This window comes from Psittacula echo, assembly GCF_963264785.1.
Source record: "Psittacula echo genome assembly, chromosome: 5".
Taxonomy (NCBI): Eukaryota; Metazoa; Chordata; class Aves; order Psittaciformes; family Psittacidae; genus Psittacula; species Psittacula echo.
The window spans coordinates 78,424,387-78,449,330 of NC_137739.1; positions in this window are offsets into that span (position 1 = coordinate 78,424,387).

Below are 24,944 nucleotides of genomic sequence, written 5' to 3' on the forward strand. Positions count from 1 at the left end.
TCATTTTCATTTTGTTTCCGTGCTGTCACCTGCAGCTGATGCACGCTTTCACACTATCAGTTCAGTCTGGCACAGTGAGTGCATGAACCCCATCTTGTCTCCTCATCACAGCTCAACCATATCCTGGGAAACTGCCTGGGCATCGGGTCCTGGAGGTCAGGGTGCCCACCCACCATGATGCCATCCCATCACTTACTCTATTCTTCTATTCACTGCTGTCTAAGGAAAGGACAGGTCTGCAAGGAAGAACAAGGCAGCATTCGAGGAGTCTTCACATCCCAGGTCAGAAGGCATCTATCTCTTAAGATGTGTGGCATAGTGTGGAAAACTCAGGCTGGATGACCACAACCTCAAAAATCAAGTCAGCATATCATCCACAACATCTCTGTGGGATTAGGGTACAGCTGCACCAGAGAAGGAAACAAGCTCTGGGACATATCCTACATTCTTGGTACAGAACCTTTCAGGCTCTGAAACAAGTGAGGATCTGAGTGTGAATTCATGACAATATGTTTAAAGAGCTACAGGCTGTCATCCTTCTCTCAGCAGGAACATGGCCCTGGGGCACTCAAACCTCAAGGGATTGCTTCTACATTGCTAAAATTGCCAAAACTCAGCATGAGCAGCGGAAAGAGCTATAAAGCAAAGCCAAATAACCTTCAATCAGAGAGGACCCTGCTGATAAGAAGAGACCCTATCTGGAGCTTTGGAGCATTTGAGGAGGCCAGAGTGCATCACAGGCTGAAGAGGAGTCAGTAGTGCTCTGTCTTTTGTGAGCAAAACAGACATCAGACTTGCAGTGCTATGCATAAGACATGCAAAGTTATCCATCTGCTCTGCACAGCCCCAGGAAGACCTCAGCTGGATATTGAATCCAGCTTTTGGCGCTACACTTGAGAAAAGATGTGGGCTCCTTGGAGAGGGTCCAGAAAAGAAGAACAAAGAGGAACAGAGCTCTAGAAAACTTGACCTGCGTGGAGACACTGAGAAAATTGGGGTTGTTTAGTCTAGAGAGGGGAAAACTGAGGGAAAACATGATAACAGCCTTCAAGTATTTTGAATTTCCCCACTGGATATGAGATAGGAAGCAGTCCTCCACGTCTGCTGGGGCTAGTATATGAAATGATTAGGTAAGGGCAAGAGTGCCTGAGGTCAGACTTTAGGAAACATTTTCCAAGGGCGAGAACTGGGATTCCTTGTGTGGGAGGTGGTGGAAACTCCATCCCCAGAGGCTTTTGAGAACAAGTTATTTAACTGTGTATCAGGACAAATTAGGTAGATGAGGAGACCTGCAGTGATTACAGGACTTCTTGAGGTCTTCCTGGCCACCCCTGTCCCATGTGAATTCACAAGCTGGGCTTCTCTAGCTTTGTCCATGTGGACTTCAAAAAGTGCCAGGGAACCATCCTCTCTGATGGGAATCATATCCACTGCTTCTTCCACTTCTCGCATAGGTGCTACCCCGGTAGCTCTGAGGAAGGAGTGAGGATAGGGCTTCTCTAAGCACTGATTTTCAGGCCGCCTGCAGTTGACGTCTCCAGGCGGGAATGCTGAGGCTTGCAGAGAAGCTGGATGTTGCTGCTGCAGAGCTGGGTCTTGGAGGAAAACAGTTGTGCTGGGGGTGGGAGGTACTGTGGGTGGCTTCATTGTAGTTGTTTTTGTGATTTATGGCTGATGAGCCTGGAGTCTGGGAGGAGTGTTCTTTTTTATGCTCTTTTGTATAAATCCAAATAAATAAATTCAGGGAGAATCTCTTAGGCAACCAGGGCCCAGCCAGCATATAGCTGTTAAGATTAATATCTGCCTCTTGAACTGTGCCAAAAGACCAGAGAGGGAGCTGGCAGTGATCTCAAAGCACTTTGTAGAGTGTGTTGGAAAGTCTGGCGAGTTATATGGTGCTCCAGTGGGAACTGACTTGTTGGGCAAAACCAATCCCAGTGGAGGGTGAAATATGGGATGTTCCAGCCCAAAGTGTTTACCTTGAGCAAAAGCTATGAGTGTTTCTAGAAGGAGGAGACATCCCAGCTCTGGAAACCACACTGCCTTACTCAGCCCTGAAAATGCCATCAGTGCATGGCACGGGCAGCCATCACCCCTCTCTGTCCCCTCATATGTGCTGGAAAGGGGAGTGAGAGATAAGCCGGACAGCCCCAGATCACTACATCCCCTCCATGGTTTTAGCAGATGGAGGAGGACATCAAGAGAGTGGTGCACTGGTTTGTTAGCAGAACAGCCACAAGGCCAACTTCTTTTAAAGGGGAATTGGTTGCTGCCGGTAAAACATTACTGCCCAGTTGAAGCAGCAACAGAATAATGGATAGGGGTGAGCCCAGAGAAAATTTTGGATCCTGAACACTCTCAGACACTGTGTTCAATAGTTTTATGACATGGGTGTTCAGGGGAGTTTCTCCCGGAAACATTTGTTTTATAAAAGGCTCATTTTCTAATTACATTCTGCAGGGCTGAACGGCAACAAGAAAAAGGAAGGGAAAAAAAGGGAAAAAAAGGAAAAAAAAAAAGAAAAGGGGGGGCCATGACACTTGCCAAAGCTGACTTGACTCACACTGCAGCTTCCACTTTGATGTGAATCAGAAACATCCACCAAGTAATGGATAGCCCTTGCAGGAGATCTACCGCGCATGGAACCCTGCACCTGTGGGACCGGGAGTGGTGGGGTGGCTGAGATGACTTTAATAGGGAACACCCAGGGTAGGGGGTCCCTTGCTGTGGGCAGTTGTGGCTGTTCTTCACAGGCTTCCTGCTGAGCTCCATTTCCCTCCCACACAAGCCATCCTTGTGGTCTCACTTGCTCTTGCTTGAAGAGTGCATTTGAAAATGAATCCCATCGTGGGGCAGTGAAGGAAGAGTTAACCACTTCCTTCCAAAGAAATAAAGGAAAAGGCCACCATTTCCTGACACTGGGCAAGATGAGCCAAGCAGCGGGGGCTCACAGGGTGACCCTAGCCCGTCCTGTTCAAAGAGGGGCAGGGAGAGGTTAGAGCATTGCTGGGTGGAGCGATGGCCCCAGTCGTCTCCTTTAGGCATATGCCCTTATTTACAGGACTTTTTTGGCTCAGCACAGAGAGGGCCAAGTATCCTGCAAAGCTGGGCAAAAGTGACTTTAAAGCATTGCCCATAACAGCGGAAAGAAGGGAGTTAAAGGATGCGGCCTGTCTTCACACTGGAAGGGAATCTGGTGGCCACATGTATCTGGGTTCTCCGACTTGATGATGATGATGAAAGATGTCATGCTAGGAAACTCTGGAGATCAGAGACACGCGGACCACATACCGGCATTTCAACACGAGAACACAGCTTCCAGCGTCTGCCGAACCTCGGAATTTGCACCTTGTAACACTAGAAATGGACATCTGTAGACGAAAGAAAAACCCTTGTGTACACACGGATTTTATGAAGCAAAGGGGGGCCTCTTTCATCCCTCCAACGCTGTGAGGGCAGCACTGCTGCCAACTCTTCCCTTTTGGATGGGAAATGCAAGTTTAGCAGCACTCACGTGTGTGTGTGTGTGTGCCTACGTGCATGGGTGCATGCGTACATTGTTCTGGGATTAGAAATCTTTTCCGGGCTCAACAACAAAGGGTGGCACATGGCAGCTATTGTCCCCGCTCAGCCAGGGTGAAGTCGGGGGAGGTCACAGATGTCCTGACCATATTTAGCTCTTAGAACAGGATTAATTTAGTTTAATTTTTTTTTTCTCCTTTGCTTTTTTCCTTTGCTTTTTTTTTTTCCATTTTTGTCTCTCTAAGGAAGAAACTGCTGGTTGGCTGGCAGGAGTGCAAGTCACAGCTTCAGGACCAGTAAAGTTGGCAGTCATCCTGAAGAAGTTCTCAGAAAGAAGCTATTTCTTAGGGAAAGGACGAGATCCTTGGTGCCCTCTGGAGCCAGGGTCCTGGCTGTCTAGCTCACCAGTCAACTTTGATGATCAGGGAACTGTTTCATACAAAATCAGGAATTTGGCTGGATCCTTTCTGGGCAAGCATGGCTATCTTCTCTTGAGCGTCTTCCCTGCCGCTGTTAATATGGGGGGGACAATGTTCCTCCAGAGCAATACCTTCTACCAGCTGTTTGCAAGTCTGCCCCCTTAATGAAAATAAGAGGGAGAAAAAAAACCCCAACCCAGTGACCCTTGTTTTTTCTTGCCAGATGAGCTGTTCCTCAAAAACACCTGTCTGGTATATTAGAGTGGGAATTGTAAACGCCAAGCACAGCATATTTTCCTTCGCCACTAATATATTGAAGTTGCATATGGTGCCCTAGGGGAAAGGCGATTGTTTCAAGTCAGATTTTCAGATCGTGAGCAAATCCTAGGGAGAGAGATTCGCTGATTTACAGTGGATATTGAGAACACATCACCATCCCATGGCTCAGGTAAGGAAAACACAGACCAGGAGCCGGGGGTATTTACCAGGACCACCTTTCAGGTTGATGTAGGGAAGGATGGTATCATACACATGGAAGATGGAAGCAGAACCAATTAAAACAAAGATGTGTATTTTAAACATTTTACATTAAAACCCAGGAGGGTCTCCTCTGCATTCAGATGTTCAGGCTGGAGAAATGCTTTAGCCAAATGCAAATTACCAGTCCTGGTGCAAAGGGAGTAGAAGTAGCAGGAAGAAGGGCTCTCGGGTGGTTTTATGTCCCCTTTTTAATGTCCCATGAGCGATGAGCCTGATTAACCCCACAGGAGCCATGCACAGACCCTTAGCATCCATACACGGAAAGGCAAAGTGACCAAGGCTTTCAGATACTTTCTGAATAAATTTTAATGCAAATAAAAAGCATTTGGGTAAGTGTTTTGTCATTTGGTCCCTTCATAGCTGGAATAAGTGATTGTTTCAGATTTATGTGCTATGTGTTATTTTTCTTGGCAGTTTAGAGAGTGCTGTGGTCTCCAAAGGCTTGCAATTTTAGCGATACTTTCTGATATTTAAAGAGAGCATTTTGGCTGAAGTCCACAAACTGCCTATAGTCACAGATACTAAAACTTCTTTCCAGTGACTGCCACTAATCATGCAACACTCTTGTGCTTAACATCTTGCCCTCGAGTTGACCCAGGGACTAATGGATCCCCATTCCTGTGTGCTGAGGTTGCGGCATCCCCAAAAAATGGTGCATGGATAAGTCCAGCAAGGCCAGTGCTGCCTGGGAAGCTTCTCCCTCTTACAGGTACTGGCTGCAGGAGTTCCAAAAAAAATAAACCAATCCAAAAAAACACCAAAACGCAAACCAAAAGTAGACAGATACAGGTGGTTCAATGAAAAAAGAGAAAAAAATATATGTGCTGGCTGTTCCTGGCATGTGTTAATGTTGACACACAGCAGAGGCACAAGCCAATGAAGAGCTAGTACTGAGAAAATGAGATTTTTCTGAGTGTGAGACATGGAAATAATAATAATACAGAGAGAGGGAAATTGAGGGAAGGGCAGGTGTTTTTTGATGTTGTTACCAAAAATGGTCTAAAAGATTGTTTTTTAAATTTTAGTTAAATAAAAAAGGACTTACACTTTGTATATCAAGTTCAGGCATCTGTATCCTAGTTGAAACTATCAAAGAGAAGGAGAAAGCACGGATGCTGCTCCCACCTGTCCCCTGCCCCGGGGAAATGGGGCCGTGCCATGCTGCTTCATACACTCATTACCAATCCTGTTAATTTCATTTCTGATTATTTATGTTTTTTCATGAGCAGCCATTAAATGTTCATTTGTTAAAGGCTTAACACATTCCATTACACCACAAAATTTATACTAGTAACAAAATGATGTCTCAGAGTGATTCAGAATTAAATTAATGTGACATGGACTATTTATCAATATGGCAGCTTGGCTGCTCAGGAACAAGGGATGATTTAGTGGCTTGTATGTGTGCAAATGTATGGGCTCTGCCCTGGTATTTCTCTCATACTGCAGAGGAACTGATAAAATAATCCTCCAAAGTACCTCAACATATGGTTTAGATCATCAAAGAGAAAAATACTTGTAAAAGCACAAAGAAGGAAACCAATAAACGTGTACATCTTACCAGTTAACTCCCTCTGTAGGAAATGTAAACCATGAAGGATGGCGGGTTTTGAGTCAAATTCTGTCATTTGTGTATTTTTTTTTATTGCAGTAACATGCTGGCTTAAATTACGGTGTATCCGTTCAAACGATGGCAGTGCAGGAAGTAGGCAGAAGCTGGTGCAGATCAGCAATGCTATGCTGAATTTCACCAGCAAAAGACTGAGCCTGTTTCAGTTGCTGCCCCTCTGAACCTGAGTGGGTTTGTTGCTATAGCAGGCCTTGATGGGTTTTCTTACTAAGGGAAGAAATTTATGATATTGTGCTAAGTGTTGCAGCCATTCTTATTTTTAAATAAACATAGCTTCCTCATATGTAAGATTTAACGGTTCTTTTTAGAGAGGAGCAAGGCTAAAATCAGCATGTTTTGGCATGTTCACATCAACTCTTATCATGAATTTTATCAATTTCACATTTCTTTAAGAAAGTCTCCATTGAAAATCTTCGTATATTTGGGATTTGCTCTATCATATACAACAGTGATGCTGTACTTAGACTAAGCATATTGAGAATATTTTTTAAAAATACATCTAGACTATAGAGCATTTAGTCAGAAACCTATTTTCAAGCCTGCAATTAAGTAAAAATACAACTTCTTGCATGTGATTTCATTCACCAGCATTAAAATAAAGCAGTAACTGTCTGAAGTGAAGCACATCCAGGTATCTGAGGCACTACTATTAGTGCACCTGAGTTAAGAATTTTCTGAATTTTCCAAAATAGATGGAATGTTTGTCAAATGTTTACCAAATTGAAGTGTCAGATAATGCTCAAATTAGCAGATTAGCTCAGGAAAGCATGAATCTTTCCTCTGGTGAAGTTATCTTTATTTTCCAATATCTGTTTAGCCACATTGAAATTAATCTCACTTTTTGAATTTCCAGCAATGAATTGGAAGTTATGCTCTGACATTGTGTTTCAAATACTTTCAAAATCTACTCTTTTGAAAGAGTATCTAGTGTTCTTCATGGGTAAATCAGACATTTCCCAACAAATTTACCTGGATTATTTTATATTTTGTGTGTCAAACTTTGTGGTTGTAGCAGTGCAGGAGTTATTTATGGCTTCCTTGAACATCTTACATTTCTTAGAAGACATTTTCTGTCACCTTCAGTAACTTCAGGAAATTTATGCAGTGCACTGATAGCTCCATTTGTGATGATGTCACTCTCTCTACAATGAATGACTCCTCCACTTATTGCCAATATTTCAAATTGAAAGTACCAAACTTAACCTTAAATGGATTCCACTTGGATTTCTTTCTCATCGATCACATAGATAAGCTCCATTATTGTGTTATCACACAGCCTCAGTCTTCAGAAATAATGAAATCAGCTTTCCTCCAGGTCCATTTTGCAGAGCTCACCCTTAGCTCAGCCAACAAGCCCCTCCAGCAATACCCTTCCGTTGCACCCCAAAGCCCAGCACAGATGCAGGACACAAGCCAAATCCTCCCACAGATGCCACAGCATTTTGTCTGCCCATTTTGCAAGAGGTTTCATTGCATCTGGTGACTAACCACAGTGTTTTTAAATTACCCTTGTCTTTGGTTTTTAATATGAAAGCTGCCGGTCTCTGAAGGAGATGGTAAATTCTTGGGCAGTGAAAAGAAATATAGCTGAAAAAAGATTTTTAGTGGGGATTTACGTATTTGCCATCAAAACTACCGAAAATCACACAGCTGTCCTAGGTCAGCTTTTATTTATCCAGAATAACATTTACCAAAAGACCCCAAACTGAGACATATAAAGCTCTCGGAGTTTAGAAGCACAGTTTCTACATTTACTGATTTCACACCAAAATGAGGAAAACACATTAGCAGCTGGAAATCCTCCTGACCGGGGAGTTTCACCTACAATTAAAGAAACCCGACAACTGTGTTAACCATCTGCTATTTCTTTTCTGAAGACGATCAAACGGTTGAGAAAAATGCTCCTTTGTAAAGTGTTGTCGGGGGAACAAGTGCATGACGTGGGTCCATATTTATCTAGGAAAGCAAATAAACCACTTGTCTTGCAAAGGGAATTAAATGGAAACTCCCGAGGACACAGATCATGTGTGAAGTCAGCTGCAAGACCTGTTTCAGGATATTCATGGCCTCAGTGTGTTTCTGTTGTGTTTTTCTTCACTGCACACCTGATGTGACTAACATCATTCAAATGGTCTGCGGTTGCTTGCTCTCCAGCAGGCCACCACGTCAATATGTGCACCTTGAAGTCTTTAAATCCTCAGTCCCTTTTCATGTTTTAACTTTGGCTTTCTGCAATGCTCTTGTGACGACTTCACTTTGTACCCTATCTTTCTGAACAAAATTCACGCTCTCCAGCACCATTTGGTGACTGTTAATGCTTGGCATTACCCTATCAGCAGAAGATCATGGTGCTGTGAGAAAACTGATGAGCACTTGTTGTGAGAAAACTGATGAGCACTTGTTGTAAGAAAACTGGTAGCATATGTTTTTTGCACCCAAACACCAGATCTTTCATAAATAGCTCTCCTTCCCCCCGGACCATGCCTGGTGCTTTGCCCTCTCCTTCCAGCTTTCCTCACTTGGCTGATGTTCCAGACAACCTCAGCTCCAAATGAGGTAGCTGTGCTGCCTTTGCATTTTCAGTCTATTGTGGAGGAAGCCCATGTAATGGTGTCTGCGGTCATTCTGGCTCATGCTTTCCATGAGATGAAGGATTTGGGCTGGGTTTTCTATCATTTCAACTCTCTTCATCTGTCAAGGAGCTGAGCACCTTCCCTGTGATCAAGGATGGAGACTGGTTGCTCTGCCCTCAGATTTGTAAAAGGGCTGATTTCCTTCTAACATGAGCTTTTGGTGGTTTGCCTGGAAACCCTGCAGGCATCACATACTTGCATACTGAACCACAAGCCAGGAGGTCTTGCCATGCACGCTGGTGATTTGCAGCTAGACAGTAGGTAGTAAGGGCAAGGGATCATCCTTCCAGCCATCTGAAGATCCTTGAACGGGGAGTATCTCTCTATCTACCAGCTGCTCAAACTCAGGCTGCCTCCATGGGACATTGCATGTCCTCAGAGCAGGACCCTACAGCCCAAGCACGTCCTACCTTGGCTGTATGGGCAAACACAAGAGGAGCTGGGGTGCAGCAGTGTGCTGGACTGGGGAATGCCATGGGCAGGTGGCCAAGGGGTACCCTGTTGTACCCAAGCTGCATCCACACCAGGTGGAGGAGAGGCTGGGTGTGTGTCTGGCCAAGCCAGAGGAGATGAAACCTCTTTCCAATACATAATAAAAGGAGAGTGAAGCCAGCTGGAATATCCTGTACATTAAGTGTGATGACTAACTATAGCAGATGTTGGTGCATTTGTTAAATTTTCCACCAGAGAAGGAGGGACTGGAATATGAGCATTTAAAAATCAAAGGTAGCCCATGAGTTAGGGAGGAGAAATGGAAGATGAAAGAGAACAGAGCTGTGGGGAGGGAAGGAGACTGCTGGGCTGCGGAGAAAGATGATGGGGTAAATTGTGGTCTGGGTTAAGGCAAGCACGGAAGTTTGCAAGGTCCGGGCAGGGGGTGTGCATAGGCCTACTTCATCAGGAGGGAAGAGCTTTGGAGCCTTCTGCAGCAAAAGGATAAACGGCTCTATTCCCAAGGGTGAAAGAGATGGAAAATCACACACATGGCTTTGGGCAGACATAGAAAACAGTGCTCAGGAGGCCTGCACGCATCTCCCACCCAAGCACCAGTAGAGGAAATTCTGAGGTTCCTTATCACAGCTTAACCCAGTCTGTGCTGCACCAGGACACTAGAAACCAAGAACCTCTCTGGCAACGCATCTCCTTTGCCTGTTGTGTAAATGTTAGGCCTTCCCCCATACGATGTATATTCATCTTGATGTAGTTACACTATACCCAAGTATGAGATCCAAAGTCACAACATCTTATATACAGAAGAAAAGACAAATGCATTTGATTAATGTTGTCAAGATGTAAAGGTAATTGATGGGCTTTTTGTCAGTACTTTTTTCTGAGGAGTGTCCATCCGGTAAGCTGAGCCAATTTCTCCAAAACATGACATGAGCTTTCCTGATCGCTCATTCTAACAAAAAAGAAAAAAAAAAAAAAGGTAGATTGTAGCATTGCTCAGAAAAAGTGAAACGTAATTTTAAAAATAGTTAGAAAACATTTATAGTGGCTTGAAAGAAACCTACATTGCACATTTTTATTTTTGATTTTTTCCCCAACACTGTCAAGATTGTGTTGGAATATTTTGTTTACAGAAAAAAATATGTATTACAGAAGACATAGTTTCCAGAAAGCAAAATTAACCAAGCAAAGAAAATCACAGTTTTATGGAGAGGTTAGCAAACTCTTTATTTCTTCAGATTCTGTAAGTTGGTGCCTTTTTAAAATGCACACTGAAGAGTATAACCATCACCTGACTTTTACCTTCTCTTTCAGCTATGCAAGCATAGCTGTGTTGGCCAGTATTTCAGCAAAATTCAAAGAGAAATTTTATCCCCTGAGAAAAGCCTAATGCAAATAAAGTAAGAAGCACCCAAACCCAATTTATTAATGTGGCTACACACTTATCCAAATTGTTTTTTCTCCCTTTAATGCAAAAATAATTATAGCAGGATGTATCAACTGCTGCACGAAGCAATTTCCCTCAAAATTTAGTAATTGACAGCTGCGGGTCTGATATAACAGTTTCTCAGATTTATTCAGCCAAGGGTTCTTCTCTGAACAGGGCAATACAACTCAAGGTTTAAATTCCTTATACACAAATTATAAATGGTAACAGCTACAGAATACATGTAACTGATCTAAGTGTTCTTGAAAAAAATAGCTTCTAGTTATTCCACACAAAATAGTAATTTGTCTGTGTTACTTGACACTGCTGATGCTTACATGTGAGTAGTTTCAGCAATACCAAAAAACCCAAATGTCTCTTTTTTTTTTTTCTTTTTATTTTAGAAACTAGATGGAGCCAGCAGTTTAAGTTTGTGACTTCTGTTTCTTTCATTGACACTGTTATAAAGTTAAAAGGCAAGGCAGATGATCAGCTCTGGTTAAGACAAGTTCTTCTGTTAGCCCAGTGGGCTACCCTAATGAAAGTATTTTCACTTTGGACGTGTAATGTGCAATATTGCCTTAGCCTTTCCTTGGCAAATGAGATGAACATCAGGGGAAAAAAATAAAAATATAGGCACCAAGATTCAGCTTGGAAAAATGGAAGTTCTGGAAGAAAGATTAAAATAAATGAAATATCACTGGCTTGGCTAGCAGCAACTGGGGGAGAATGAAACAAATATTGGAATGACATAAATCCTGAGGAATTACAGAGTTATAAGGAAGGGCTGAAAGTGAAGAAGGTAAAATTTTGGCTGTCTAGCCACAGAAGTTTCCTGGTGCAGATATCCATTAGCGAGGTGGTCTTATGAGGAAATGGTGAAGGATATATAACATATGACATTTATAACTAGACTAAACAAAAACTACACAGTCCTTCCTTCACAGACAAATGCCCCAAAAATCCACTCCTACATCCCATGCAATCCCATGCACCGTGTGAGCAGCCACGTCCTGCAGGAGGCACAGCCCCTTGGAGCAGTGACTTTTTTCTTGAACCACAGCCCAGCCAAACCTGGGCTTTGAATAATGCTGAACTCCAACTGGAATGGCTTGAGCTAGACCTTCAGTCACAACCAGCCCTGAAGCAAAATATCCCCTGGCTCAACTCCTTGATAACAAGCCAGGCTTTGGCAAGAGTTAAAAACCTGCCAACAGTGGAGAAAAGGTGATTCCACCCTTTTTGGTACCTCTGGACCAAAGGTCTTTGGTGACATTTTGGGATGACCTTGGGTTTGTTCATGCTGGAATACTCTTTGGGATCTGTTAAGCGGTTTGCCTTTCACAACAGCAAACGTGCCTTACATTTTCATACTTAACCACCTGCTTGCCCTCTCTTGCTGAGATGTAGGTTCTGCTTAGTTTAGGCACTCATTACACACCACCACTAGCAAACCTCAGCATGCTCACCAGTAACATGTCTTTTATGTGACCTTCCTTCCTCCTCTTCCTAGTGTGGTGAATAGATGGGTTCGCTGCTATGATGCCATTTGCTCTGTATGAGTGAAGATGGAACCTTTCTCCTTCAGCAGAAGATTAGAAACTTCCTTAACTCAAATTAATCTTTGTTTTTTCCACTCTTCAAGGCCTGGAGAAGGATTTACCCATGGTGACCAATAGTACTGTGATGTCCTCCTCACTGAACACTGTAAGTGGTATAATGATGCAGAGATCAGCTGGAAGATGTTTCTGCAAAGATAAGCCCAACTCTCAGTCCTACACAGCTGGTGCTGTTGGTCTCCTTCTACAAGTCTGCTCCTTGTTACATATACTGCAACAGCTTTTCTTGTACCTCAAGACTTAACATTTCTTTTTGTCCAGACTTTGGAAATAACCCTTTCCTCATTTTATCCTGCTTCTTGGAGGTGCTTTTGACATCAGAAACCAGAGGCAACACTTTCTGAGGAGGATTAGGCTCTTTGAAGCTATTTTTCTCTGCAGGTTTTCTGGCCTGTATTAAGAAAACCTGGCAAAATACTGAAGAGCAACATGCATGGTGTGGCCATTTGAGAGTGGGTTCCAAGTATGCACCCAGCTGAAGTTGCTCATGTGAGACTGTATCTGAATGCCAGGACAGTTTCGTCTTCCCAGTTGTTGTGCAAGGTCAGTGACCAAGACTGAAACAGTGGGAAGCAGAGACATGCAAAGTACTTCATCGTTCAGCTGCAGCTTCATTTCCTTCCTGCTTTGTCAGTGAGTTTTCCATGACAGATAGAGAAACTATGTCACTGATAACCAAAGCAGATAAGTACACATATCTCCATTAACCCAGCGGTAGAGCAAGCTGGCCCTCATGAGTTTTGTTTTTTCATGGCCGAAGTGAGATTTCAGCTTCCAAAACCATCTTTGGTCACATAGCAGAGGAGAAATCAGCTCTCTGTGACACTGCCAGTTCAGTGTGCAGCAAGAAAAGCCTCATATATCTACCACACATGTCTCTTGAAAGCAAGGAGAGACAATGAGGCCCATCTATTGTCTTGCAGTTGCTCGGGACTTTTTTTCCAGCCAGAAAAGAATTGCATTTTGTATGGTGACTCCTCTGCATCCCAAGGGGCAGCAGTGGGAGAAATGTTCTCATTCCTTGCATAGTATTGTACTGAGGTTCCCTCTGTAACATGCACTCATAAGCTGGTGGGACATCTCTCCATGATGCTGGCAATTACACCTAATTCAAGAATAGATGGAAAAAGATCTATGCTACTCATCTCTGCAGGAGTACTGTTAAATAAGAGTTAAATACAGACCCAGGATTACCGGCATCTGGAGGAAACTCTGATGATAGCTTTCAGACGTCAGATGTGTTTCACATTCTCTCTGTGTGAGGGTTCCTCAAAAAACATCTCTTAAAACTGATAGGGACAGTTAAGTCATGTTATTTGGTTGAATCCAGTTTTCGTCCTCAGGAAAGCTCCTTAAGAACTGACTATTACAAATGCAGTAAGTGTTCGTGTAGAGAAAAGGTATTAAGGTAGGAGATGTCACAGGTAAAAGCCAGTGGAAGTTTTCCTGCTCTCCCTTAATCAGTCATGGGAGTTGGAACTGGTGAGTTTGTCTTGCCTCTTGTTCCTACTCCAAAATGTCCTTCTTTGATATCTCTTGCCACCACTTTAGCAGTGGTCACCAGTACTGGGGCTGGTAGTACAAAACATAACCCCCCCAGCTGAGCTGCTAGCCACCTCTCCCAAAAGCCAGTCTACTGAAGACACCATGTGTGGTCACTGAGCCCCAGTCTTTCCAAGATGTAAAGTCCTAGGAAGAAAACCATATGCCTCTGTGGACATTGCCCAAAACAGATTTAATACGGGGCCATGATGTTCTTATAAACATGAAAAACAGCTCATTCTAAAATTTATGGCTTTCTGACTGAGTTGGCCTTTCTGAGCCAAGTGGCCACCAGCCTAAAGGTAAATATTGGGATAAGAGTTAATGCCTGTCCTAGGCAGAAGCCCCTGCTGTCAGGGTTGCCAGGTGATTTGTTTAATGGGTAACCATTTTGTTTCTTAAAGCTTTCCTTCAGCATGACAAGGAATTGCGAAGAACTAATGCCAGTGTTTGTCATAGACGACTCAAAGCAAATTGTTATCATCTCCATTACCACTGTTGTTAGTGTTAGTATTATGGCACGATCCCAAAAGGCTGTACTGCTCATCTGGGTTGTCCAGGGCAGAATGGGTCCTACCGGCCAAATATTCCAAAACCACCTTCTTAATTCCAAGTCTTTCATCCATATCTACAAATCAGCCTGTGACTGGTGCCACTCGTGCCCTCCACTGTAGGGAGAGGGCAGCATCCTGTGCAATGGCATTGGCTGTGGTGCAGGGGGTCAGGGCATTTAGCCATTAGCATGGTTAGAGTGACAAGCCTTTCCCTGGTTTCATTAAGCATCCGAATTGCTGACATTCTTGTCAAATGCTAAGTGGAGACCTTTTCAAGAGCGGCAGCTGGGTCAAGATGTGCAGGCTTAATGAGTTAATGCAATTTGGTCCTCGACAAGGAAATTGCTTTTCAGCAGGGAGGTCTCCGGTGTGAGGAATGCTTCGGGTTGTTCCTTCAGCAAGGAGGGGACAGACCTGAGCGTGTGAGGCAAAGAAATGGGAAGAGTGTGAGGGAGTGGAAACGCAGACTCTTATGGCCATAGTAGGTCACCTTCCTGAAAGGAGATGGCTGGGCGTGGGGGAAAAAACCCCAAGAACCCTTTGATAGCAAACAACGGGGGTCTACCTGGTCCTCATGCAGTGGACGGATGGGAGTTTGGTGAAAAACAAGAGGATTGGAAACCAGCTGGGGAGGGAGTTCTGAAGTGGACTTTTGCAGCTAAAAAGCAGAGTTGTGGCTTGGACCCCTGTGCTACCTCAGAGTGGCTCTGGGGCACGGTGGTGCCACAGGTACCAGGGAGATGGAGCACAGGCTGGGTGAGAGCTCCTGAGGATTTTCATCCCTGTTTCAATAGTGTGAATATTTGCTTTGTTCTTTTTTTTTTAATTGTAAAAAAGATAACAGCAACTCAGATTTTGTGGCAGAAAGCTCTTAGATGTGATGCTGGGTGTCCTGGCAGACAACGTAAACACTGAGGATATGAATAGCTGTAGCATGAATAAAAAAGAAGGAAAAACATCCTGAATCCCTTTGTTAACATTGCTTTCCTATGGAAAATACAGGAGAATAGCTGTGATGTCTCTGAAGCCTCAGCTACCTCTTGTGTCAACTGAGAGATGGGTAAGGGTGAGGGGGTTTGTTTTTTCCTTCCACCATCCTCTGGATTGGAACCTGGAGGTAGAGCTTAACAGAAGAGTTTTAAAAGGCTCTGAACCCTAGGATTTATGCTGCAAGAGCAATAAAACCCACTGGGGTATATGTTATAGAGGCAGCTAATACACACCTCGGGTGGTGAGATGCATTAAGGCCATTGCTATGTGGATTAATGTCCCCATAAAACACATCCCGTTGTGTGACATTGTTGTGAGGAGAATGAAGCAATAACTCTGGGATGCGCCAGGCGAGTGCCTGCCCCAGCTCTGTGCTTGAAGATGGATCCCCAGCTCAGGGCTGGAGGCTTTCAGGGCTAATACAAAACAATTGTCATAAAGCTGCACCTCTTCTCCTATTCAATGCCAAACGGCACAGACCAGGGCACTTTCCCCACCAGCTCCTCCTTCTTCCATGCCTGCCACGCCACTGGCAGCTCCAGCTCCATAGTCCCCATCCAGGGCTGCGTGCATGGCCAGCTCGAGGCAATCCTTCAGCAGCTGGCTATGTCTCTGGGCAAGCCCAGGCGATGGCAAACAACAGGTTTGGCAGGGCTGAGGGTGTAAATGAAAGAGCCTGACTCAGCCAGGGCTGCTGAGCGGATGCCACAGAGAGCCTTGAAAACTGGAAAGTATTATATCATTTATTAATAGGCATTTATGTTACACTCCCCACCAGAGTGTGCGTGTCCCTGATGACAGAAGTGCTTACTAGTGCTAATGAGGCAGAACGGAGAGGAAAAAATGGCCCTGTGGGTTGGGGACTGGCTGGGGAACCGGGAGATGTGAGCTCAGCTCCTGGCTCTGCAGCTGCCTCCACCACCAACATTACACCGGCGGCTCGAGCTTCTGCTGGTGCCTTGTGCCCTGCCAGTTGTGGTGGATGGGGATGCTCTGCTCTTACCTGCAGGTTTAACACAGGTAACAGCTCCACAATTAAAAAGCGGGAGCGATTCCTGGGGATTTACCTACAAGCTATGTTTTCTTCCCCTCACTTCTGCAAGCATTTTCAGGACCAATGTCCTCTCCATCACCCTCTTTGTGCTTTGAAAGGGGTTTTCTGTAAAGGTGCAAATACAAAATGTGAAATGCAAAATGCAAAACTCAAAGGGAAAATACATGAACAGGGGTTGCGACAAGGCATACACTGTCCTTTGGCCATCCAGATACCTTCTCAGTGCTCCCAACTAACACATTTCAATGGCTAACCTGAGGAAGGATGTACCCCAGGGCCTTGCCTTTGCCTTCTGGGTTTAGCTTGACAGATGAGACACTGAAATATCCGTCACCTCTTTAGGGCTACAAACCTGAACTGTGCCTAAGATGTATCTGAAGAATGCCAAGTAGCACTGAGTCATGCACCCAAAAAGCCAGGAAGGAGTAATTGTTTTTTGGATGGGATCACAGATGCCTACAGGGTATTTGTGGGTGCTATTTTAAGGCCTAATCCTAAGGCAACTTTAGAGTCAACAGGGAGCCCATTAGCAGGCTGGGATGAGATGCGCACATTGTTTGGAAAAGCAGTGGGCTGGGCTGTGTTTATCTTTGAACTGCTGCTTGAACAGGCTCCAGCAGTGTGGGGGATGCAGGCCGCCACAGAGAGGATGCTCCAGTGCACCCACTTCACAGCTCCAAAAGGCTTTTTCCTCTCTATCTCTCTGTACCCAAGCTTCCTGGTTGTGGGTATCAAGTGTTTGGGGTTGAGAGAGAGGACCTGGTGTGAGGTGATACTTTTTCTCCACAGGCAAAATTCATGTGCAGTGTCCTGGGGAAGGTTGCAGATGATGTGTGCAGGCTCCTAAAGGACCACAACATGTCTGGTCTCTGTTGACCTACCTTGATCTGAGTGCCAGAACCACATGACAAGATGAGAAGGCATATGCTATAACCACTGGAGAGATCCAGAAGCCAGAATGGCACAGGCATGCATGAAACTCATGTGCTACATGCTGGGAAAGGCAAATAATGGGCAGATTGCAGTGAATTTCTACATCTTTCATTTTCCCCCATTCCTCAGTGGCAATGTCTGCTCAGCACATCTTGTGAGCAAGAAGCAACTGAAATAGAGCAAAAATAAACTGAATAGCTGAAATGGGAGAAGAGAGCACAGCTACAACACAGCTTTGTGTAAAACCTCATTTCTTACTGGTAGTAAATAAAAATAGCTTTTGTTGAGTTTTATTTTTTGTTTTGTTTTGGTTTTGTGTTTTTCTCAGTGACTCACAGCACAGACATTGCATGGAAAGGGCACTAGAATCAACAGCCGGGGAAAAAAACCAGAGAAATGGAAAAACTGTCATCACAGTGCATTTTTCCTATTCCCCTTTCATCTCTTACACCTGTGTTTGACTTCAGCCAACCTTACATAAATCCTTTAAACATCTGTCTAAGTCACTTATGAAATAAGCTGAAATGGTCTCAGCCAGGCTAACAGTTCATTCTGCTGGATATCTGTATGTTTAAACCCAAACAGGTTTGCACAGCTTGCCAAGCCAGGCGGGCTGCAGGCTTCCCTTCCCATCAGCCCCCACTCATTCAAAATGTTAAAAACTGTTTGTGCCAGAACTTCTCCTGCAGGCATCACCTTATGAAAGACTATTTATAGCTGTGAACTTAAGACAGAGGCAACAAAAGTTTGCTTGAGTGTGGTGGCTGACTCTTGTAAAATCACATTCTGCAGAAGGCCATTTTGTGGTCCGAATGCACTTAGCTAGGGCTGAATGCCGTGGGGTGGGAAAAGAGGAATTTGGGGTAATCTTGGAAAGATGCAATCCTGCCTAAGGGGTAGAGTGTTAGTGTAGGTGGCCACATCCTCCAAATGGCAAAGCGTGGGATGGATGTGGCCCTCACCTACGTGAGGTCAGGGCTCATGGTTGTGACATGGTGATGACTTTGTGTTAATACAAGGCAGGCTTGTGCTGTTGCTTTTCCCCTCCTCTGTTTTGTTGATTATTTCAGGTGATCATATCTGAAAACCTCCATACAGCCACCAGCTCTGCTGCCTGGTGAAATTCATTATGTCTGCAAAGACATTCCACCTTCCCTGAGCTCCACAGAGTGAGCCTCCACCAAGGAAGACAAGAAGTAACAGGAGATTCGGGTTTGAGTTTTGTGTCTTGACTGATCTTTTGAGCTCTTTGGATTGAGAGAACTTCTGTTCTGGCATGGAGCTAGCTCTGCAACTGGTCTGGCCTTTGCCACCTCCATGCCAGGGTCTGAGAGTGTCATGGTCTACTGTGGGACCGATTTTGTATCAAAACACTTTGAAATCTGCTGCTGAGCAAAGTTAGTTCTTGGCTTGTGGGTGATGGTGCTGCACTGCTGGACTCAGTGGGACCACAGGCAGTGATTGCAGTGAAATGCGCTCAGTGCCATGATGCACGTGCATCCTTCACAGGGAGAAAGGCTTATGCCACCAACTTTGAGGCCTTGCTAAGTGCCAGCCTGCTTCCTTAAAGTGTCCCTGAGTTGTATAGCCCATGTCCAGCACTGGTCCTGCTGCTTTGCACAAGCACAGCCCCCCAGAAAGCTTAGACCTCCTTTCAGCTTAGCAAAGAAAATGAAGGCTAGCAGCTGCCAAGCTGAGGTCTCTGTCTTTTCTTGATTTACTCGTGAGTTTAGAAGAAAACATAAGATTTTTCTTTTAAGGGGAGAATATATTTTTCCCTTGACACAAATCAGAAATAGCAAAAGGGATTTGTTTAAACACATCTGATAAAAGTCTTCCTTGGGTTGTGATCAAGGCAGGTCAACTTCTGCACTGGGTTTATCTTGGCTTGTGAATTTAAGCTGTCTGCTTGCCTATGAATTGGTTTCTGTTTCTGCAAAAGTACCTGCTGTTCACCAATATTTTTTGGATATTTGTCATATGGGTTTTGTTGACCTCTTTGCTTTATTGTGTATATTCACAGGAATGACTCTTCAAAATCTAGAGATGTTTCTCTTCCCTTGAGGCAAGATGCTCTCTTGATCCACAATCCTAACATGTCAGTTCCTCACACACACATTAAATATCTCACAACAGCTCAATAAAATTTTAGGAAATCAGAAATCAGGAATTAGAAATCATAAATTAGGAAGAATCGAAATCACTTGCTTGATGCCATAGAGGAAGAGCTCCTGGACAGCCACTGAAGGTCAATGTATTGCTCCAAAAGATCTTCAGCAAACAAGAACAAATGCAACATGATCCACTGGTGGATGAATATACTTTTCAGCACATGTTAAAGTGCCATGCCCCAGCTCTTCCCACCATGACTAACCGGCAAATAGTCTGCTCTTCTGAACAGTACTGTGTGAGATTGTCCCTCTGAGTGAACAGAACCAATAGCAATTGCTGTTGTGTTTGAAATTTATGTCCCATTGCTTCAGCCTACTTCATGAAGTTCAAACAAAAGGGATTTTTCTTTTGTGGAATAAAGGTGCATGTTTGTAAATACTATGTGTATCTTCATTGCTTTTGCAAGTGCAACATGCTTGGTTGATTTGAGTGCATAATAACTGCCATATTTGTTGGGGAGGAAATATAACCACTTGTTTCATGTTGGACTTCTGTAGTGTCATTCCTTCCATGTCTCCACGTAGTCATACAGTATCTGCTCTTGTTTCAGACTTCACTAGCCTTTGGCATACTCTGCAGTGATATGGTATCACCTCCTTAAGGTTTGAGTGTTCTTACGTGTCTTCTTCAGGACTGAGTTCTCCTAAGTTTTGCATATGAAATACCACAGCAGCAGCAAGATGGTGATCAGAGTCTGCAGGCAGTGGGTTTGATTATTGATAAGGTCAACCTGAGCTCAGGCTTTGCTGATATACTTAATAAATCTTTTGTACTCCCTTCTTAAGTCAACAGCATCTGTTCTCTGTCTCCTTGTATAGATGACTTAACATTGTATGTTTTCTTTGGAGGGTGAAGGCTCCACCCAGATTTTCTGTGCTCCCAGACAAGTGGAGAGGATGGGTTACACCAATGATGGTGTAATCTGCCAGACTTTTACTGGCAGGATGTTTCACTTTGCAGAAGGTGGGCGTGTAAAGCACACCTTCCCTGGGTGGGCGCAGCAGTCAGAAATCTGACCATTATAAATCCACAGGTCTCAGTATCCTGATTCCTTGCACACAGTGGAAAAATAAAAGCACTTCGGCCCAAAGCTACCTAAAAGCACTTGAACTGAGATGCCTATATTAGTTGAATTAAGCTTTGTTTCTGATAAACACAAGCAAGAGTGCTTTCTCTAAGGGCAGTCGAGTTCTCCATTCCCAGCAGGTTCTAGCGCCTGCTTTGATGGAAGTGGATGCTTGAGGCAACTCAGCTATTGCTCCACATCTCAGTTCAGTGTCCACATGGACAGAACCCAGATTTTCCTGACTATGGCAAGGGGCTATGGGAATGTAAAAGAATTGGAAATAAACCACAGTTTTGTATACTTCTTTTTCTTTATGACAGTCAGTAACTACTTTTCAGTCTTGTGTGTCTAAATTCCGACACTCACTGTCATTTAGTGGGCTTCAAAGAAGGATCAAAAATGTACCTAATGAAGTCAAACATCACCTGATCCTGCATACTACGCAGATGAAAAGAAGGCAAGAAGCATTTATGATATTGCATTCAGGCACCTACACAACACTAAATAGGAGTTATAATGACAAAAATACCGCACAGACCAGCTATGCCTCAAATGTTTTACCATATTTTCCTTGTGAGCTCTATGATTACAAGTCACAACTAGAGATGTGACACTGCAGGTGGAGGACCAGTGCACAGTCCCATGTGGCTCTTCCTGTAAGAGCATGTGGAGGTCAGTGGATGATCAGAAAGAGCACAGAGCTGAAAACCTGCAGTGTTGTATAAAAAGCTCTAACAACAGGACAAAAACCAGGTCTGGTTTGGGGTTTTTTTTTTGTTTGGGTTTTTTTTTTTTTTTTTTTTTTTTTTGATAAATCAGTAAATAGACCTAAAAGGAGAATAGCATTGCTGTGAAACACAAAGCAGTTCTGGCTTTGATGAGACCTCCCTGGTCTCCTTGTTCTCCCAAGCAGCATGTTCCTAGTGACTTATCCATATTGCCCTTCTAAGAAGGATGTTGCATTCCTGGGAGATGAGATTGCTTCAGGACTGATCCAAGGGAAAGGGCTTTGTAGATGAAGGATGCAGAATTTCAATGAAGTTCTGTTCTCAAAACATGGAGCAACCCAAGGTGAGTCAGCATATCCTTCTGTACCTTGCCTTTCCTTGGTAGAGCAGAGATAGCCTTTCTTTGGTTTCTCTAAGGCTGTTTTTTTCTTTTGTTGGGTTTTGCACAATGGAGAGCTTGATTATAGCTGGGAGCATGGTAAATACGAGTGAAACAAGGAGCTTGTAGGATAAAGAAAGAAATTTAGTGAGTATGACTTTGGGCACTTACAGTTAACAGACTGGACTAAAGATTTTCAAATTGGCATCACTATCAAAAGCAATAACAGTGGCAAAAGCTTAGATTTGTAATGAATTATTTTGTTCTTGGATTAGCTAGGACTGCTGGAATGTGACATAAAATTAGACAGGATAGAAACCTGCAGTGCTGTCAAGTGTAAACTACAGTTTTGCACTGCACTGAACAGGTCAGTTTAACATGTCTGTGCTGGTGCAGAACCACTTCTACTGTCAAAACATCCCATCCTATGAGGTGACACTGTGGATAAAGCAGCAAACTGCTCTGTGCCAACTTCTCTTGGAATGCAGGAGAGCGCTGGAGCACTTTGTGACAGCCACATCAGCTCTGCAGGTGACGTGAACATTAGGAGCTAGAAGACAGACTTGTTTGCTCCATGCTGTTGGCTGGGCCCCAGACAAGACAGCTGTCTGGAAAACCTCTGTGAATGAGCATCATATACCTGGGATGTTGCTCTTCTCAGCCCATCTATCTCAAAAATTATTTTTCAGCCCATCAGTTTAATGATTAGTCATTGCTGCTGATACCTAGTGCCTTGCCAAGAACATGAACTGAGTGCCATAGTATAGACAGACCTTTTCTGTATTCCACCACCAACTTCTTTCTGCCCTGATGCTCTCTTAATTGAATTACTTTGCAGTTTCAGTCCTGTAGCTGGAAAATGTGCAGGCTGTATTGCAGCATCAGCGGGCACATGTCTGCATGGTGTGGTACACCTGGGCAGGCTCTGGGGAGACCAAAACCATTCATCTCCCTGTGCACTCAGGTGCCAGCCTCTGATCTTGCTGAAGTTGGTGGGAGGATGATCTCCCTTAGATATCAGCTGGGTATCAAGTTGCCTTTGCTGTGTCTTGCTGCACAGGCCAGTGGACCATACTGCTCACTTATCCTTGGTGGTGTTGTGGTTTTCAGTGGGGAAAGGCAATGGAGCAATGGGAGAACCAGATTGCCTGAAGGTGCTCCCTAAATGGGTTCAGCTGACAACTCAATATGCTCTATTCAGCATGGCTTCTCCTCATAGGAAAAGTTTTCTGTCTTGTGAGGATACCTGTTTAGGTGAAAACAGTAATAACAAAGTGGCTATAGCTTACATCTACAGATCCTGGGGTTTGTAGCATGAAGGGCACTTTATTCCCTTTATGCCGATCTTTTCCATCTGCTTTTTATTGCCTGCAAGGTATTCCCATGTGAAAAGTAGCTTGAGCCTGCTGTTTCCAAACTTCATCCAAAAATTGTTTCAAGCATGAACATTTTATCATTAAGGACACTAATACTTTGCTCATACACAAAATTTGTTTCCTGATTATCTCCAGCTTGTATTACAATGCATTTTGTAGGCATTTAGCCAAACATTTTACCTTTAGTCAGATATATGACCTGCTGTTTTGGAGATATTGGAGGCTGGTCCAAAGCCTGCTGGATCAAGAGGAGCCTTTATGCTGGTTTAGCAGAATTTTGATTGGTCCCTAAAGGCATCACAGATGATCTTAATTATCAGATGTGATCCTAGGCAGTTGCAAGTAGGTATAGATCAGTTTGTAACTGCCAAGGTATCTGAAGAAGTTGGATCAGATTGTTTCAAATCGTCTGATGAGGATTAGCTCAATCAAGTCACAAGGCAACTGGAAACTCAATCTAGACTAGTCAGAACAGGTTTATGGACTTGACAGAAAGCTAAATATACTAAAAGAAAAACAAACAAGCAAACAAAACAAAAAGAAAGAAGATCCATCAGCTGGAAAATGGAGCTAAACAAATTTTGACCAGAAACCAGGTGTGCATTTTTTCCACTTGTCAAGAGTGAAATATTTTCAGCTGTGCAGATCCTTAAATGAAATTGAATGTCTTTTCAAAGGAGATGACCTACACCTCCCTGCTGACCTTATGGATTTATAACTTCTGCTTTGCAAAACCTTGTTTAGTTGATCATAGTGATTCCTTCTTATCCTAAAATGATGAACTTACAGAAATCTGCAGACAGTGAGCTCATTTTTAAAAATAGGAAAAGCTCCTGCTTCTAATAGACCAGAGTTTTTCTGGTAGCTGCCAGGTGCATACAGAAGACTCTACATGTACCTTGATATGGCATGTGAGTGCTGTACATGGTATATATACTATAACATTGAGCAAATTACTTTGTCAGGTGAATGCATTGATGGGTCTCACTCCAGCTTCAGCTTGTAAGAGTCCTCATCCACTTAACAGTTCTATTAGAATTTTAGCCAAGATAAAGTGCAGGTGATGGGGTAGATGAGTTCATCATACCCAAATTATCCTAACTTGGTATAATTTTCTTTTCATCCAAAGAACTGGGATTACTTCCATGTCTTTCAATATGCAAGTCAATTACGCATCCTGCCTGCTCAGAATTTGCTCTTTTTGTCACCAGACAGCTGTTGGAAAGGGGTGATTTGCCATGTATTCCTGCCTTTTTATAGGGAATCTGAAACCCAATAAGCATTACAGCAAGGTCATCTTTACCCTGAAGCAATATTTTAAGGGTATCAGGTTTTAATTCCTTCATCTTCCCACCTTCCTCAACCCTGAAAGCTAGATCCAAATTTCCTGTGTAATTTGTGGCCCACTGATTTATACTGCCCAACCACACATCTCTGCTATACCAGTTAAATCACCTCACCTCTTGCCAAGTTAAATACTATAGCTTTCCTATGCTTGGTAGTAAACTCCTGCAATTAGCACAAAGGCATGTGGCATTTGACTGCTGGTAGATGCTTTGCTCATTGTCCCACTTCGGTAAAGCCCTGCGTCTACTTGGAGAGGTGCCTCTCGCTTATTATTCTTTATTGTTCTGGCCACAGGAAATTCAATACTTTCCCACAAATCCTTCTCATCTGCATCCTCCCAAACCTTAGAGCCACCTACAGTGTTTGTGGTCTGAAATAAATACTCCGAAGCTTTCCCAGGCAACCAGTGGTTTCTTCACTTCAGTTGCATTCCCTTAAAATGGAGGCTGAGATGACCAAGCTAGAGCAAATGACAGGGAACAAGACTGCAAGAACAATCTAGTGGGTCAGACCCTAGGTCTCACTTGTCCAATATCCTGTCTCTGGAAGACCAAAGCCTCAGTA